Source organism: Puntigrus tetrazona, chromosome 11 (assembly GCF_018831695.1).
Source record: "Puntigrus tetrazona isolate hp1 chromosome 11, ASM1883169v1, whole genome shotgun sequence".
Classification (NCBI taxonomy): domain Eukaryota; kingdom Metazoa; phylum Chordata; class Actinopteri; order Cypriniformes; family Cyprinidae; genus Puntigrus; species Puntigrus tetrazona.
Window position 1 is genome coordinate 2974689 of NC_056709.1, and position 17885 is coordinate 2992573.

Genomic DNA, 17885 nt, shown 5'->3' on the forward strand with positions numbered 1-17885 from the left:
GAACTGTGCCCAAACCATACACCAAGGAATCCACTGCCGAAATCCAAGATCAAACTAGAGACCTTCAGCTCTTCAGCCTAACTATGCTATGGCCAGAGCGGCTCTTTATAAGGAGACCTGAAAGCAGGAGTCAAAATAGAAAGACCAGACATTGACAGAAAACAAGCACTGTCACGCAATTGAGTCAAAGCAGACTGCTGCTTCTCATGGAGCTGCTGGCGGGCTCGTCCGGGATTTGAACCCGGGACCTCTCTGCACCCGGCGCGAGAATCATACCCCTAGACCAACGAGCCTACACGCACCGCTTGCCAGCAGAGAGAAGGCGTAAGAACAACTACTTCAACGACAGAACGAAGGACCTTGAGCTAACATGGGAGGAAACAAAACGCCTTGAGACAGTGTCAAAACCAAATAAATGAAAGATGGCCTCCCAGTGGATTGAAATTTGGGGCTGGACCTAACTGGCTGCACGAGGTGAGAGATGCAAAGGTAGCTTACGTAACACAAAAATCACCATGCTCACATTAACTGAGAAACAAGACCAAGAAGAGCCTTAAAACTAAAGCACAACTTTTTGTTACTTCACCAACTATATGGTGGCCAGTACAAAGGAGGCAGCAAAGAGGAGATATGGAACGATCGGTGGACACTGCGCTGCCCTGACCAGGGGGGTCTTCTGCAAGAACCCCCGTTTGGCACCTCCCGAGCAGAGAGAAAGGAAAAGAACATCTACAGCAACGACCAAAGAAGGCACTTTTTGTCGTGATAGTAGTTAAACACAAGCAATTAAACACAAATAGTTCTCTGGCAAGAAGACATCCGCCAACTGCCGAAACCCAGGATCGAACCAGGGACCTTTAGATCTTCAGTCTAACGCTCTCCCAACTGAGCTATTTCGCCACGCCGTGAAGGTCTTTGATCAGGGGGGATTTCCATCACTTTATCAGAAGATCAGAGCTGAATTCTGTGAGCACCAAAACGGCTGGCCCGCACGGGGTCGGGTTACGACCTTGGCGTTATTAGCACCACGCCTAACCAACTGAGCTAACCGGCCTGTCTTTGGCAGCTTCTCTGCCCACTTGATGCTTGCCGCCGGGATCCTGGGTGACAAAACAGCTTCAAAGTAAGCCCTTCTAAGGGCTCGCCCAAGATTTGAACCCGGGACCTCTCGCACTCCAAAGCGAGAATCATACCTCCGTTATTGGCAATTCCAGCAAGAGGGCTCAAGAGACATTGCAGTTTAATGCTGATGGGAACATCTACAACAAAGAACGTGAGGCTGAAGGCTACACTGCAGCTCCGGTACAGTTCATTCTGTTTTCATAAAGTCCAAGGTCTGTAATGCTTCCTCCTCAAGATAACGCTCACACTTGTTTCAGTTGAGTTCAAAAGTTTCAGTTTTTGGGGAACACTCGCCCCTCACGCAACCAGCCAATTGCTGAGATTTAAACTCGTACAGCTAGATTCAGATCCCTGATTGCTAACCTTTACAACGTGGAACCAAGCGACCTCAGTAGGGTGCCTGCACTTTTTTTTTGGCAAGGTAGAAATGGTTGGAAACCTGCAAGCTTCAGAACTGTGCCCAAACCATACACCAAGGAATCCACTGCCGAAATCCAAGATCAAACTAGAGACCTTCAGCTCTTCAGCCTAACTATGCTATGGCCAGAGCGGCTCTTTATAAGGAGACCTGAAAGCAGGAGTCAAAATAGAAAGACCAGACATTGACAGAAAACAAGCACTGTCACGCAATTGAGTCAAAGCAGACTGCTGCTTCTCATGGAGCTGCTGGCGGGCTCGTCCGGGATTTGAACCCGGGACCTCTCGCACCCGAAGCGAGAATCATACCCCTAGACCAACGAGCCTACACGCACCGCTTGCCAGCAGAGAGAAGGCGTAAGAACAACTACTTCAACGACAGAACGAAGGACCTTGAGCTAACATGGGAGGAAACAAAACGCCTTGAGACAGTGTCAAAACCAAATAAATGAAAGATGGCCTCCCAGTGGATTGAAATTTGGGGCTGGACCTAACTGGCTGCACGAGGTGAGAGATGCAAAGGTAGCTTACGTAACACAAAAATCACCATGCTCACATTAACTGAGAAACAAGACCAAGAAGAGCCTTAAAACTAAAGCACAACTTTTTGTTACTTCACCAACTATATGGTGGCCAGTACAAAGGAGGCAGCAAAGAGGAGATATGGAACGATCGGTGGACACTGCGCTGCCCTGACCAGGGGTCTTCTGCAAGAACCCCGCTTGGCACCTCCCGAGCAGAGAGAAAGGAAAAGAACATCTACAGCAACGACCAAAGAAGGCACTTTTTGTCATGATAGTAGTTAAACACAAATAGTTCTCTGGCAAGAAGACATCCGCCAACTGCCGAAACCCGGGATCGAACCAGGGACCTTTAGATCTTCAGTCTAACGCTCTCCCAACTGAGCTATTTCGCCACGCCGTGAAGGTCTTTGATCAGGGGGGATTTCCATCACTTTATCAGAAGATCAGAGCTGAATTCTGTGAGCACCAAAAACGGCTGGCCCGTAACGGGGTCGAACCCACGACCTTGGCGTTATTAGCACCACGCCTAACCAACTGAGCTAACCGGCTTGTCTTTGGCAGCTTCTCTGCCGACTTGATGCTTGCCGGGGATCCTGGGTGACAAAACAGCTTCGAAAGTAAGCCCTTCTAAGGGCTCGCCCAAGATTTGAACCCGGACCTCGCACCCAAAGCGAGAATCATACCTCCGTTATTGGCAATTGCAGCAAGAGGGCTCAAGAGACATTGCAGTTTAATGCTGATGGGAACATCTACAACAAAGAACGTGAGGCTGAAGGCTACACTGCAGCTCCGGTACAGTTCATTCTGTTTTCATAAAGTCCAAGGTCTGTAATGCTTCCTCCTCAAGATAACGCTCACACTTGTTTCAGTTGAGTTCAAAAGTTTCAATATTTTGGGAACACTCGCCCCTCACGCAACCAGCCAATTGCTGAGATTTAAACTCGTACAGCTAGATTCAGATCCCTGATTGCTAACCTTTACAACGTGGAACCAAGCGACCTCAGTAGGGTGCCTGCACTTTTTTTTTGGCAAGGTAGAAATGGTTGGAAACCTGCAAGCTTCAGAACTGTGCCCAAACCATACACCAAGGAATCCACTGCCGAAATCCAAGATCAAACTAGAGACCTTCAGCTCTTCAGCCTAACTATGCTATGGCCAGAGCGGCTCTTTATAAGGAGACCTGAAAGCAGGAGTCAAAATAGAAAGACCAGACATTGACAGAAAACAAGCACTGTCACGCAATTGAGTCAAAGCAGACTGCTGCTTCTCATGGAGCTGCTGGCGGGCTCGTCCGGGATTTGAACCCGGGACCTCTCGCACCCGAAGCGAGAATCATACCCCTAGACCAACGAGCCTACACGCACCGCTTGCCAGCAGAGAGAAGGCGTAAGAACAACTACTTCAACGACAGAACGAAGGACCTTGAGCTAACATGGGAGGAAACAAAACGCCTTGAGACAGTGTCAAAACCAAATAAATGAAAGATGGCCTCCCAGTGGATTGAAATTTGGGGCTGGACCTAACTGGCTGCACGAGGTGAGAGATGCAAAGGTAGCTTACGTAACACAAAAATCACCATGCTCACATTAACTGAGAAACAAGACCAAGAAGAGCCTTAAAACTAAAGCACAACTTTTTGTTACTTCACCAACTATATGGTGGCCAGTACAAAGGAGGCAGCAAAGAGGAGATATGGAACGATCGGTGGACACTGCGCTGCCCTGACCAGGGGGGGGTCTTCTGCAAGAACCCCCGTTTGGCACCTCCCGAGCAGAGAGAAAGGAAAAGAACATCTACAGCAACGACCAAAGAAGGCACTTTTTGTCGTGATAGTAGTTAAACATAAGCAATTAAACATAAATAGTTCTCTGGCAAGAAGACATCCGCCAACTGCCGAAACCCGGGATCGAACCAAGGACCTTTAGATCTTCAGTCTAACGCTCTCCCAACTGAGCTATTTCAGCCACGTCGTGAAGGTCTTTGATCAGGGCGGGATTTCCATCACTTTATCAGAAGATCAGAGCTGAATTCTGTGAGCACCAAAAACGGCTGGCCCGTACGGGGGTCGAAGCCACGACCTTGGCGTTATTAGCACCACGCTCTAACCAACTGAGCTAACCGGCCTGTCTTTGGCAGCTTCTCTGCCCACTTGATGCTTGCCGGGGATCCTGGGTGACAAAACAGCTTCGAAAGTAAGCCCTTCTAAGGGCTCGTCCAAGATTTGAACCCGGGACCTCTCGCACCCAAAGCGAGAATCATACCTCCGTTATTGGCAATTCCAGCAAGAGGGCTCAAGAGACATTGCAGTTTAATGCTGATGGGAACATCTACAACAAAGAACGTGAGGCTGAAGGCTACACTGCAGCTCCGGTACAGTTCATTCTGTTTTCATAAAGTCCAAGGTCTGTAATGCTTCCCTCCTCAAGATAACGCTCACACTTGTTTCAGTTGAGTTCAAAAGTTTCAATTTTTTGGGGAACACTCGCCCCTCACGCAACCAGCCAATTGCTGAGATTTAAACTCGTACAGCTAGATTCAGATCCCTGATTGCTAACCTTTACAACGTGGAACCAAGCGACCTCAGTAGGGTGCCTGCACTTTTTTGGCAAGGTAGAAATGGTTGGAAACCTGCAAGCTTCAGAACTGTGCCCAAACCATACACCAAGGAATCCACTGCCGAAATCCAAGATCAAACTAGAGACCTTCAGCTCTTCAGCCTAACTATGCTATGGCCAGAGCGGCTCTTTATAAGGAGACCTGAAAGCAGGAGTCAAAATAGAAAGACCAGACATTGACAGAAAACAAGCACTGTCACGCAATTGAGTCAAAGCAGACTGCTGCTTCTCATGGAGCTGCTGGCGGGCTCGTCCGGGGATTTGAACCCGGACCTCTCGCACCCGGCGAGAATCATACCCCTAGACCAACGAGCCTACACGCACCGCTTGCCAGCAGAGAGAAGGCGTAAGAACAACTACTTCAACGACAGAACGAAGGACCTTGAGCTAACATGGGAGGAAACAAAACGCCTTGAGACAGTGTCAAAACCAAATAAATGAAAGATGGCCTCCCAGTGGATTGAAATTTGGGGCTGGACCTAACTGGCTGCACGAGGTGAGAGATGCAAAGGTAGCTTACGTAACACAAAAATCACCATGCTCACATTAACTGAGAAACAAGACCAAGAAGAGCCTTAAAACTAAAGCACAACTTTTTGTTACTTCACCAACTATATGGTGGCCAGTACAAAGGAGGCAGCAAAGAAGAGATATGGAACGATCGGTGGACACTGCGCTGCCCTGACCAGGGGGGTCTTCTGCAAGAACCCCCGTTTGGCACCTCCCGAGCAGAGAGAAAGGAAAAGAACATCTACAGCAACGACCAAAGAAGGCACTTTTTGTCGTGATAGTAGTTAAACACAAGCAATTAAACACAAATAGTTCTCTGGCAAGAAGACATCCACCAACTGCCGAAACCCGGGATCGAACCAGGGGACCTTTAGATCTTCAGTCTAACGCTCTCCCAACTGAGCTATTTCGGCCACGTCGTGAAGGTCTTTGATCAGGGGGGGATTTCCATCACTTTATCAGAAGATCAGAGCTGAACTCTGTGAGCACCAAAAACTGCTGGCCCGTACGGGGGTCGAACCCGCGACCTTGGCGTTATTAGCACCACGCTCTAACCAACTGAGCTAACCGGCCTGTCTTTGGCAGCTTCTCTGCCCACTTGATGCTTGCCGGGGATCCTGGGTGACAAAACAGCTTCGAAAGTAAGCCCTTCTAAGGGCTCGTCCGGGATTTGAACCGGGACCTCTCGCACCCAAAGCGAGAATCATACCTCCGTTATTGGCAATTGCAGCAAGAGGGCTCAAGAGACATTGCAGTTTAATGCTGATGGGAACATCTACAACAAAGAACGTGAGGCTGAAGGCTACACTGCAGCTCCGGTACAGTTCATTCTGTTTTCATAAAGTCCAAGGTCTGTAATGCTTCCTCCTCAAGATAACGCTCACACTTGTTTCAGTTGAGTTCAAAAGTTTCAATTTTTGGGAACACTCGCCCTCATGCAACCAGCCAATTGCTGAGATTTAAACTCGTACAGCTAGATTCAGATCCCTGATTGCTAACCTTTACAACGTGGAACCAAGCGACCTCAGTAGGGTGCCTGCACTTTTTTTGGCAAGGTAGAAATGGTTGGAAACCTGCAAGCTTCAGAACTGTGCCCAAACCATACACCAAGGAATCCACTGCCGAAATCCAAGATCAAACTAGAGACCTTCAGCTCTTCAGCCTAACTATGCTATGGCCAGAGCGGCTCTTTATAAGGAGACCTGAAAGCAGGAGTCAAAATAGAAAGACCAGACATTGACAGAAAACAAGCACTGTCACGCAATTGAGTCAAAGCAGACTGCTGCTTCTCATGGAGCTGCTGGCGGGCTTGTCCGGGATTTGAACCCGGGACCTCTCGCACCCGAAGCGAGAATCATACCCCTAGACCAACGAGCCTACACGCACCGCTTGCCAGCAGAGAGAAGGCGTAAGAACAACTACTTCAACGACAGAACGAAGGACCTTGAGCTAACATGGGAGGAAACAAAACGCCTTGAGACAGTGTCAAAACCAAATAAATGAAAGATGGCCTCCCAGTGGATTGAAATTTGGGGCTGGACCTAACTGGCTGCACGAGGTGAGAGATGCAAAGGTAGCTTACGTAACACAAAAATCACCATGCTCACATTAACTGAGAAACAAGACCAAGAAGAGCCTTAAAACTAAAGCACAACTTTTTGTTACTTCACCAACTATATGGTGGCCAGTACAAAGGAGGCAGCAAAGAAGAGATATGGAACGATCGGTGGACACTGCGCTGCCCTGACCAGGGGGGTCTTCTGCAAGAACCCCCGTTTGGCACCTCCCGAGCAGAGAGAAAGGAAAAGAACATCTACAGCAACGACCAAAGAAGGCACTTTTTGTCATGATAGTAGTTAAACACAAGCAATTAAACACAAATAGTTCTCTGGCAAGAAGACATCCACCAACTGCCGAAACCCGGGATCGAACCAGGGACCTTTAGATCTTCAGTCTAACGCTCTCCCAACTGAGCTATTCCGGCCACGTCGTGAAGATCTTTGATCAGGGGGGGATTTCCATCACTTTATCAGAAGATCAGAGCTGAACTCTGTGAGCACCAAAAACGGCTGGCCCGTACGGGGGTCGAACCCGCGACCTTGGCGTTATTAGCACCACGCTCTAACCAACTGAGCTAACCGGCCTGTCTTTGGCAGCTTCTCTGCCCACTTGAAGGGCTCGTCCGGGATTTGAACCCGGGACCTCTCGCACCCAAAGCGAGAATCATACCTCCGTTATTGGCAATTGCAGCAAGAGGGCTCAAGAGACATTGCAGTTTAATGCTGATGGGAACATCTACAACAAAGAACGTGAGGCTGAAGGCTACACTGCAGCTCCGGTACAGTTCATTCTGTTTTCATAAAGTCCAAGGTCTGTAATGCTTCCCTCCTCAAGATAATGCTCACACTTGTTTCAGTTGAGTTCAAAAGTTTCAGTTTTTTGGGGAACACTCGCCCCTCACGCAACCAGTCAATTGCTGAGATTTAAACTCGTACAGCTAGATTCAGATCCCTGATTGCTAACCTTTACAACGTGGAACCAAGCGACCTCAGTAGGGTGCCTGCACTTTTTTTGGCAAGGTAGAAATGGTTGGAAACCTGCAAGCTTCAGAACTGTGCCCAAACCATACACCAAGGAATCCACTGCCGAAATCCAAGATCAAACTAGAGACCTTCAGCTCTTCAGCCTAACTATGCTATGGCCAGAGCGGCTCTTTATAAGGAGACCTGAAAGCAGGAGTCAAAATAGAAAGACCAGACATTAACAGAAAACAAGCACTGTCACGCAATTGAGTCAAAGCAGACTGCTGCTTCTCATGGAGCTGCTGGCAGGCTCGTCCGGGATTTGAACCCGGGACCTCTCGCACCCAAAGCGAGAATCATACCCCTAGACCAACGAGCCTACACGCACTGCTTGCCAGCAGAGAGAAGGCGTAAGAACAACTACTTCAACGACAGAACGAAGGACCTTGAGCTAACATGGGAGGAAACAAAACGCCTTGAGACAGTGTCAAAACCAAATAAATGAAAGATGGCCTCCCAGTGGATTGAAATTTGGGGCTGGACCTAACTGGCTGCACGAGGTGAGAGATGCAAAGGTAGCTTACGTAACACAAAAATCACCATGCTCACATTAACTGAGAAACAAGACCAAGAAGAGCCTTAAAACTAAAGCACAACTTTTTGTTACTTCACCAACTATATGGTGGCCAGTACAAAGGAGGCAGCAAAGAGGAGATATGGAACGATCGGTGGACACTGCGCTGCCCTGACCAGGGGGGTCTTCTGCAAGAACCCCCGTTTGGCACCTCCCGAGCAGAGAGAAACGGAAAAGAACATCTACAGCAACGACCAAAGAAGGCACTTTTTGTTGTGATAGTAGTTAAACACAAGCAATTAAACACAAATAGTTCTCTGGCAAGAAGACATCCGCAACTGCCAAAACCCGGATCGAACCAGGGACCTTTAGATCTTCAGTCTAACGCTCTCCCAACTGAGCTATTTCGGCCACGTCGTGAAGGTCTTTGATCAGGGCGGGATTTCCATCACTTTATCAGAAGATCAGAGCTGAATTCTGTGAGCACCAAAAACGGCTGGCCCGTACGGGGGTCGAACCCGCGACCTTGGCGTTATTAGCACCACTCTCTAACCAACTGAGCTAACCGGCCTGTCTTTGGGCAGCTTCTCTGCCCACTTGATGCTTGCCGGGGATCCTGGGTGACAAAACAGCTTCGAAAGTAAGCCCTTCTGAGGGCTCGTTCGGGATTTGAACCCGGGACCTCTCGCACCCAAAGCGAGAATCATACCTCCGTTATTGGCGATTCCAGCAAGAGGGCTCAAGAGACATTGCAGTTTAATGCTGATGGGAACATCTACAACAAAGAACGTGAGGCTGAAGGCTACACTGCAGCTCCGGTATAGTTCATTCTGTTTTCATAAAGTCCAAGGTCTGTAATGCTTCCCTCCTCAAGATAACGCTCACACTTGTTTCAGTTGAGTTCAAAAGTTTCAGTTTTTGGGAACACTCGCCTCACGCAACCAGTCAATTGCTGAGATTTAAACTCGTACAGCTAGATTCAGATCCCTGATTGCTAACCTTTACAACGTGGAACCAAGCGACCTCAGTAGGGTGCCTGCACTTTTTTTGGCAAGGTAGAAATGGTTGGAAACCTGCAAGCTTCAGAACTGTGCCCAAACCATACACCAAGGAATCCACTGCCGAAATCCAAGATCAAACTAGAGACCTTCAGCTCTTCAGCCTAACTATGCTATGGCCAGAGCGGCTCTTTATAAGGAGACCTGAAAGCAGGAGTCAAAATAGAAAGACCAGACATTGACAGAAAACAAGCACTGTCACGCAATTGAGTCAAAGCAGACTGCTGCTTCTCATGGCGCTGCTGGCGGGCTCGTCCGGGATTTGAACCCGGGACCTCTCACACCCGAAGCGAGAATCATACCCCTAGACCAACGAGCCTATACACACCGCTTGCCAGCAGAGAGAAGGCTTAAGAACAACTACTTCAACGACAGAACGAAGGACCTTGAGCTAACATGGGAGGAAACAAAACGCCTTGAGACAGTGTCAAAACCAAATAAATGAAAGATGGCCTCCCAGTGGATTGAAATTTGGGGCTGGACCTAACTGGCTGCACGAGGTGAGAGATGCAAAGGTAGCTTACGTAACACAAAAATCACCATGCTCACATTAACTGAGAAACAAGACCAAGAAGAGCCTTAAAACTAAAGCACAACTTTTTGTTACTTCACCAACTATATGGTGGCCAGTACAAAGGAGGCAGCAAAGAAGAGATATGGAACGATCGGTGGACACTGCGCTGCCCTGACCAGGGGGGTCTTCTGCAAGAATCCCCGTTTGGCACCTCCCGAGCAGAGAGAAAGGAAAAGAACATCTACAGCAACGACCAAAGAAGGCACTTTTTGTCATGATAGTAGTTAAACACAAGCAATTAAACACAAATAGTTCTCTGGCAAGAAGACATCCACCAACTGCCGAAACCTGGGATCGAATTAGGGGACCTTTAGATCTTCAGTCTAACGCTCTCCCAACTGAGCTTTTTCGGCCACGTCGTGAAGGTGTTTGATCAGGGGGGGATTTCCATCACTTTATCAGAAGATCAGAGCTGAACTCTGTGAGCACCAAAAACGGCTGGCCCGTACAGGGGTCGAACCCGCGACCTTGGCGTTTTTAGCACCACGCTCTAACCAACTGAGCTAACCGGCCTGTCTTTGGCAGCTTCTCTGCCCACTTGAAGGGCTCGTCCGGGATTTGAACCCGGGACCTCTCGCACCCAAAGCGAGAATCATACCTCCGTTATTGGCAATTCCAGCAAGAGGGCTCAAGAGACATTGCAGTTTAATGCTGATGGGAACATCTACAACAAAGAACGTGAGGCTGAAGGCTACACTGCAGCTCCGGTACAGTTCATTCTGTTTTCATAAAGTCCAAGGTCTGTAATGCTTCCCTCCTCAAGATAACGCTCACACTTGTTTCAGTTGAGTTCAAAAGTTTCAGTTTTTTGGGGAACACTCGCCCCTCACGCAACCAGTCAATTGCTGAGATTTAAACTCGTACAGCTAGATTCAGATCCCTGATTGCTAACCTTTACAACGTGGAATCAAGCGACCTCAGTAGGGTGCCTGCACTTTTTTTGGCAAGGTAGAAATGGTTGGAAACCTGCAAGCTTCAGAACTGTGCCCAAACCATACACCAAGGAATCCACTGCCGAAATCCAAGATCAAACTAGAGACCTTCAGCTCTTCAGCCTAACTATGCTATGGCCAGAGTGGCTCTTTATAAGGAGACCTGAAAGCAGGAGTCAAAATAGAAAGACCAGACATTGACAGAAAACAAGCACTGTCACGCAATTGAGTCAAAGCAGACTGCTGCTTCTCATGGAGCTGCTGGCGGGCTCGTCCGGGATTTGAACCGGGACCTCTCGCACCAAAGCGAGAATCATACCCCTAGACCAACGAGCCTACACGCACCGCTTGCCAGCAGAGAGAAGGCGTAAGAACAACTACTTCAACGACAGAACGAAGGACCTTGAGCTAACATGGGAGGAAACAAAACGCCTTGAGACAGTGTCAAAACCAAATAAATGAAAGATGGCCTCCCAGTGGATTGAAATTTGGGGCTGGACCTAACTGGCTGCACGAGGTGAGAGATGCAAAGGTAGCTTACGTAACACAAAAATCACCATGCTCACATTAACTGAGAAACAAGACCAAGAAGAGCCTTAAAACTAAAGCACAACTTTTTGTTACTTCACCAACTATATGGTGGCCAGTACAAAGGAGGCAGCAAAGAGGAGATATGGAACGATCGGTGGACACTGCGCTGCCCTGACCAGGGGGGGTCTTCTGCAAGAACCCCCGTTTGGCACCTCCCGAGCAGAGAGAAAGGAAAAGAACATCTACAGCAACGACCAAAGAAGGCACTTTTTGTCATGATAGTAGTTAAACAGAAGCAATTAAACACAAATATTTCTCTGGCAAGAAGACATCCGCCCACTGCCGAAACCCGGGATCGAACCAGGGACCTTTAGATCTTCTGTCTAACGCTGGCCCGTACGGGGGTCGAACCCGCGACCTTGGCGTTATTAGCACCACGCTCTAACCAACTGAGCTAAACGACCTGTCCTTGGCAGCTTCTCTGCCCACTTGATGCTTGCCGGGGATCCCGGGTGACAAAACAGCTTCGAAAGTAAGCCTTTCTAAGGGCTCATCCGGGATTTGAACCCGGGACCTCTCGCACCCAAAGATATGTGGCTAGTGATAACTTATGTGACGAACATGTCTGAAGCCTTTGTTTTGCTATTTGCCTCTACTTTTCTTGCCCTGTCCTTTCGTCTATAAATAAAGTGACTTGCGATCTGAGCTTCGGAGGCAAAGGGAGGCAAAAGAGAGACACCTGCTTTTCTCCCGCTTGCAACCGACAGCGCAATCCTTGCAAGCTAAAATCCAAAGAACTTGTCTTGTGTTTTATTACGCTTGAGTTGATCCTTCCTGGTAAAGAGCCTTTTGAGTGAAACAGTCTCAACAATGGTTACACTTGTTTCAGTTCAGTTTAACAATTTTATTTTTTTTGGGGGAACACTCGCCCCTCATGCAACAAGTCCATAACTCTCAGGTTTTGCTGAGTTTAAACGCGGACAGCTAGATTCAGATCCCTGATTGCTAACCTTTACAACGTGGAACCAAGCAACCTTTTTTTGGCAAAGTAGAAATGGCTGGAAACCTGCAAGCTTCAGAACTGTGTCCAAACGATACACCAGGGAGTCCACTGCCAAAATCCAAGATTAAACCAGGGACCTTCAGTCTAACACCGCACCAACTGAGCTATGGCTGGAGGGGCTCTTTGTAAGGAGACCTGAAAGTAGGAGTCAAAATAGAAAGACCAGACATTGACAGAAAACAAGTGCCTAGCAGTGTCACGCAATTGAGTCAAAGAGAACAGAACAGAAGGCTGCTTAGCAAGGAGATCCTGGGACTTCTCGCACCCAAGGAGAGAATCAAACCCCTCCGAGATTTGAACTCGGATCACTGGAGCCAGAGGGTTCCATGGCGTTCCATGGTGATCCGAGTTTAAATCTCGGTGGGACCTGTTATAGTTGGAGAAGTGACCGAGAGCTCAAACTCTGAGGGCCATCTGACCATTTAATTCAATAGAAGGGCACAATGTCACATGTGCGGTGGAACCAGCATTAGCGTTTTGTCATTTAGAACTCACTCTTTATGTCTGTTTCATTTAATGTCTTGTAAGTCTAATTTAGTTTTGTAAGTCCCATATAATTATTGTTTGATATGACAAACAAAGACAAGAACAAAAAGGGTGAGGGCAAGTACCAGCTCGTCATATTGGGAGGCTCAAAAGGAGTCACTCTGGTGGGCCCTGAGCAGGCTCTTGTCATGGAACAGGAAGTAGACACTCTCTTGGGGAATGAGGTCATAGAGATGGACATCCCCTTGAAAGAGAGGTCAGTTTCTACAGTACTTCATAGAGGTTTCCGTCCGATATAGATCTGTTCGTCCTGAACATTCAGTCTGTCATCTGAAGTTCAGCTGGCGTATTTTTGAAGATTTTTTGGAATCCTCTCAGAAATCTGTGTTATAATAAAACATGTGCAATGGTATATGATATATCCAAGTTTGAATAGAGAGTGGAAGCTAAAGCGCTCTATGCAGAACAGGGAGGCACCAACGCAATCACTTGCACTTTTCTGATAAAAGTAAAAATAATACAGCAATCACCTGCAATTTTTCAGAGTCTATAATTTGTTATATCCAGTGGGATATGTAAATATGGCAGTAATAAAATTATAGCAAATAATATGGAAATTTCATGTAAACAGTAGTGAAGAGCTTTGATCTTATCATGTAAACATCATATAGCAAATAAGTCCATACTCTAATTATTGGAAATACTCCCAATATTTATGTGCATGTAAACATGGTCATGTTTGGGTGATCCCTTTTCTTATAGAAGGTTGTGACAGACCCAAATCATCACTGCTGCATATCTGAACTTTTCCCCTTGCAAATATGCAGTTAATGTAGTGATTTACTTCCAATTCTGGCACATTGGCATTTCTGTGTAGTGTTCTGTGTAGAGATGTTAGCGTGTTTTTCCTAATAAGATCAGTCACAAACATGATCTAATGTGTAGACTCTTTTTCCATTTTCTCCACTGCTAAAAAAAACTCTTAAGTGTCTTAAAAGTTCTCATTTGTAGTCCTAACAATTTCAGACCTTAAGACTTCTTTTAAGACATAACATGCTTTCTATATCACATTTTTATATACTAGAATTTTTTCTTTAATTTTAAAGTAAACACCAATATTTCTAAGAATTTTCAGAGGTACTGTTGAGACAGTGGCTAAGGCCTGGGAAATGGATGCTTCACCCCAAGGTGGTGAAGCAGATATGGAGAGTATTCTATAAGGCAAAGGTGAACCTCTTTGCCATTCAGGAGAATGTGAAATGTTCCCTCTGGTTCTTTTTAGTCCTCCAGCTCCACTGGGACTGGATGCTACGGTACATACATAGCGAAGGCTTCTTCTGTATGCCTCTGATCTTTCTGCTTCTGGAACGAGGAAAGTGTACACCCTGAATGGTACATAATTCACCAGTAAGACCCTGTTAACTGCACAGCTGGTACAGTTCTGGAGTACCTGGCTGTGGTGCTTGAAGCTCTCAGTAAGCCACCATTCAAGCCCATTGAGGAGATCTGATCGCCATCTTATCTCTTCTGGCGATATCCTTTTAAACCTTTGGGCTCTATGAATGCGTATATGCGTTTTTTGTGTTTTCAGCAAGGGCTTTAAAGTCTGTTCACATCTCTGGATCATTATGCTCAATATTGTGTCTTTATCCTTTAGTGTGTATGTTTTAATTACACTGTGTTGTAAATAAAATACAACTAAACTAAAAAAGGCAGTTCTCCTCACGTTCTTTCTTACCTGCTTTTAAGTCACAGTCAAGGATGGCCCATTATTAGGGGAGTGTGAGAATCACTAAATATTAATAGCCACTGCCCCACATACAAGCTTCCAGTCAAAAAACAAATCTTTAAAAATTTAAATCAACATATTCTGTGAAGGAGTAAGTAGAATATTTTCACATCATTTTAAAGTAAATATTCTAGTCTACACGATTGGTTACTCCAAGTCTTGTGCAGAACTATTTACTATGAGATTTATGGCCTTATTACAGCTACAAGATTTTTTCCAAAAATGTACAAATCACACATATTTTTTTTCTAAATAATGCAGAAATGCACATCCATCTTTTTAAAATATTATTGTAACACAGTTTGTGCTCAATACATATAAGTAGCAGAAAAAAAGCACAAATATCAGGGCCCAAAATCACCTCAGAACACAGAGGGTTAAAGAGTGTTGGAGATCTGTGAGCCCTCTCGTTTTGACTTTGTGCCCGTTCTGGTCAAAGTGTTTTTGTACACTTACGCAGGGTACATTTCTAAGTTCGCCTGGTGGACCTTTCCCTCCGAGGTTGTGAAGCAGATAGAGAGAGTAATTTTATCAGGCAGAGGAGGACCTCTTTGCCATTTTACAAGGAAAGACTATGCCCTGAAGTGGAAGTTCTTCACTCCATGGCGCAGAGTTCATCAGCAAGACCCTGTTAACTGCCCAGTCCCTACAGGACTGGAGTACTTGCAGACTAGATTCTCTGCAGGGTAGATAGTGGATTGGCGAACCTCCGCTCTCTAACCAACAAAATGGACAAACTTCTGCTCACCTGGACTAACAGGGATTTTTTAAACTCTGCTGCTCTGTGTTTCAGGGAAACCTGACTAAATGATGCCATTCCAGACAGCGCATTAAGTCTTTTGGGCTTTCAGCTGTTTAGAGCGATTGCGTTGCAGAATTAACGGGGAAATCGCGCGGCAGTGGGACGTTCTTTTACATCAATAAAAAGTGGTGTACAGATGTAACTGTGTTAAAAAAGATGTGCTGTGCGGATGTAGAAGCACTCTTCATTAACTGTAAGCCTTTTTTTGCTCATTTATTCTGGTGTGTGTTTACATCCCTCCGCAAGCGCATGTGAGCCTGGCTTTACAAAAACTCGCCGATCTGATCTCAGAGACTGAGCAACAGCACCCGGACTCTGTTTTAATCATTCTCTGGGACTTTAATAAAGCCAATCTCTCACGTGAACTGCCAAAATTCAGACAGCACGTTACTTTTCCAACCAGAGAGTAAAATACTGGATCACTGCTAAAACGTAATGAAGGATGCATATCACTCTGTCCAACAAGCTGCCTTGGGACTTTCTGATCACTGTTTGGTCCATCTCATACCGACCTACAGGCAAAAGCTGAAATCAGCTAAACCTGTATTTAGGACTGTAAAAAGATGGAATAACGAAGCCGAGTGGAATTTACAAACCTGCTTCTCTCTCACTGATTGGACTGTCTTTGAAGCTGCTGCCACAGATCTGGACGAGTGAACTTTGGTTTGTCATTGTTTTAAGTTACGTCCATGTTATAAGTATATAGTCCTGGTAGAAATGTATGTGTCCTCACAGAAATATATGATATATGATATTACAGTTTCTGTGAGGACATATGCATTCCTACCAGGACTATATACTTATAACATGGACTTAACTTATAACAACGACAAACCATGGTACACTGCTAAACTCAGTCAGCTCCATCAAAGAGGATGCTCGCAGGATAGGGGACTGAGTCTTGTATAAACAGGCCAAGTACACACTAGAAAAGGAGATCAGAGTGGCAAAGAGGAATTATTCGGGAAAGCTTCACACTCAGTTCTCCTCTAGTGACACAGTTTCTGTGTGTAAAGGTCTGAAAGACATCATCAACTACAAGAAACCATCCCCCAGCACTGTGGCAAATCAACAACTGGCAGACGACCTGAACAAGGTCTACTGCAGGTTTGAAAAGAAACCATTCTCACTCCCTGCAATCCCCCTCTCCCCCACACCTGCCCTTCAACTCAGCGAAGATGGCGTGTGCCAGGTCTTCATGAAAAACAAAAGAAGAAAGGCACCAGGCCCAGACGGTGTGACTCCAGCCTGTCTGAAAACCTGTGCTGACCAACTGACCCCCATCTTCACACAGATCTTCAACAGATCACTGGAGCTGTGTGTAGTGTCTTCATGCTTCAAACGCTCCACCATCATCCCCATCTCAAAGAAACCTAAAATTACTGGACTTAATGATTTCAGACCTGTGGCTCTAACATCTGTGGTAATTAAATCATTTGAAAAGCTGGTCTTAGATTATCTGGACGACTTTACTGAACACTTACTGGATCCTCTGCAGTTTGCCTACAGAGCGAACAGGTCAGTGGATGATGCAGTCATTATGGGACTGCATTATGTTCTGCAACTTATGTGAGGATCCTGTTTGTGGACTTCAGCTCGGCCTTCAACACTATCATCCCAAACCTCCTCCACCCCAAATTAACCCAGCTCTCGGTGCCCACCTCCATCTGTCAGTGGATCAGCAGCTTCCTGACAGACAGCCAGACAGCAGTTAGTGAGGCTGGGAAAATTCTCATTCAGCACATGTACAACCAGCACTGGAGCCCCTCAGGGTTGTGTCTTCTGAAGTTTGAAGGAAGCATATTCATAACCTAGAGATGCTACTGTTGCTCACTTGGACAGAGTTGCTTTACAATGTCTTACAATGACAACTGCAGTGTGAAAACATTGTCTCACTATGTTTTTGCATAATTTTGGACACAGAAGGCCACCAAAAGTGAATTAAATATTCCATAGGGTTATTTATAAAATATTTAAACATAAATAAGGTGGATAACTCAAAGAATTGAGTTTACAGATCACCAAGCAAGTGGAGAAGTCTCGGTCATCACGATCTTGAATGACAACATTCAGAATCAACACTGGTCATGTATCGCTGGTGTGACGAGCATTCTGAAGGATCATCAGCATTGCCCTGGTAACTCATGAGGAGCACCTGGCCGCATCCATCAGAAGCTGATCGGTCACAGCTGCTGCTTATCAACAAGAACACTACAAAAGCCCAGAAGACATACTGATGACTGAACAATGCCTCCACTATTAACGGCAGCTAACGTTTCTGTCTTGTTTCCAGCAGACAGCAGCGAGTGGCCGATCAACCTATTTCAATACAGCATTGACCCACTGTACTGCCCCCGAAGAAGTCA

General features: G+C 46.3%; 17 non-coding genes across 17 annotated transcripts; all 17 read right to left on the bottom strand.

The window, feature by feature from the left end:
• Positions 1-827: 827 nt before the first annotated feature.
• trnaf-gaa lies at positions 828-900 on the bottom strand. The gene has a single exon. It is a non-coding gene; the product is annotated as a tRNA-Phe (tRNA).
• An 893-nt stretch (positions 901-1793) lies between these two features.
• Positions 1794-1865, bottom strand: trnap-cgg. Its single transcript has one exon. It is a non-coding gene; the product is annotated as a tRNA-Pro (tRNA).
• A 517-nt stretch (positions 1866-2382) lies between these two features.
• trnaf-gaa lies at positions 2383-2455 on the bottom strand. The gene has a single exon. It is a non-coding gene; the product is annotated as a tRNA-Phe (tRNA).
• An 891-nt stretch (positions 2456-3346) lies between these two features.
• trnap-cgg lies at positions 3347-3418 on the bottom strand. Its single transcript has one exon. It is a non-coding gene; the product is annotated as a tRNA-Pro (tRNA).
• A 536-nt stretch (positions 3419-3954) lies between these two features.
• On the bottom strand, positions 3955-4027 carry trnaf-gaa. The gene has a single exon. It is a non-coding gene; the product is annotated as a tRNA-Phe (tRNA).
• An 86-nt stretch (positions 4028-4113) lies between these two features.
• On the bottom strand, positions 4114-4187 carry trnai-aau. The gene has a single exon. It is a non-coding gene; the product is annotated as a tRNA-Ile (tRNA).
• A 1340-nt stretch (positions 4188-5527) lies between these two features.
• trnaf-gaa lies at positions 5528-5601 on the bottom strand. The gene has a single exon. It is a non-coding gene; the product is annotated as a tRNA-Phe (tRNA).
• Positions 5602-5687: 86 nt separating this feature from the next.
• On the bottom strand, positions 5688-5761 carry trnai-aau. Its single transcript has one exon. It is a non-coding gene; the product is annotated as a tRNA-Ile (tRNA).
• A 732-nt stretch (positions 5762-6493) lies between these two features.
• Positions 6494-6565, bottom strand: trnap-cgg. The gene has a single exon. It is a non-coding gene; the product is annotated as a tRNA-Pro (tRNA).
• Positions 6566-7099: 534 nt separating this feature from the next.
• trnaf-gaa lies at positions 7100-7172 on the bottom strand. The gene has a single exon. It is a non-coding gene; the product is annotated as a tRNA-Phe (tRNA).
• Positions 7173-7258: 86 nt separating this feature from the next.
• Positions 7259-7332, bottom strand: trnai-aau. Its single transcript has one exon. It is a non-coding gene; the product is annotated as a tRNA-Ile (tRNA).
• Positions 7333-8017: 685 nt separating this feature from the next.
• trnap-ugg lies at positions 8018-8089 on the bottom strand. Its single transcript has one exon. It is a non-coding gene; the product is annotated as a tRNA-Pro (tRNA).
• Positions 8090-8623: 534 nt separating this feature from the next.
• trnaf-gaa lies at positions 8624-8695 on the bottom strand. Its single transcript has one exon. It is a non-coding gene; the product is annotated as a tRNA-Phe (tRNA).
• An 86-nt stretch (positions 8696-8781) lies between these two features.
• Positions 8782-8855, bottom strand: trnai-aau. Its single transcript has one exon. It is a non-coding gene; the product is annotated as a tRNA-Ile (tRNA).
• Positions 8856-9589: 734 nt separating this feature from the next.
• trnap-cgg lies at positions 9590-9661 on the bottom strand. Its single transcript has one exon. It is a non-coding gene; the product is annotated as a tRNA-Pro (tRNA).
• A 694-nt stretch (positions 9662-10355) lies between these two features.
• trnaf-aaa lies at positions 10356-10429 on the bottom strand. Its single transcript has one exon. It is a non-coding gene; the product is annotated as a tRNA-Phe (tRNA).
• Positions 10430-11769: 1340 nt separating this feature from the next.
• On the bottom strand, positions 11770-11843 carry trnai-aau. Its single transcript has one exon. It is a non-coding gene; the product is annotated as a tRNA-Ile (tRNA).
• Positions 11844-17885: the final 6042 nt, after the last annotated feature.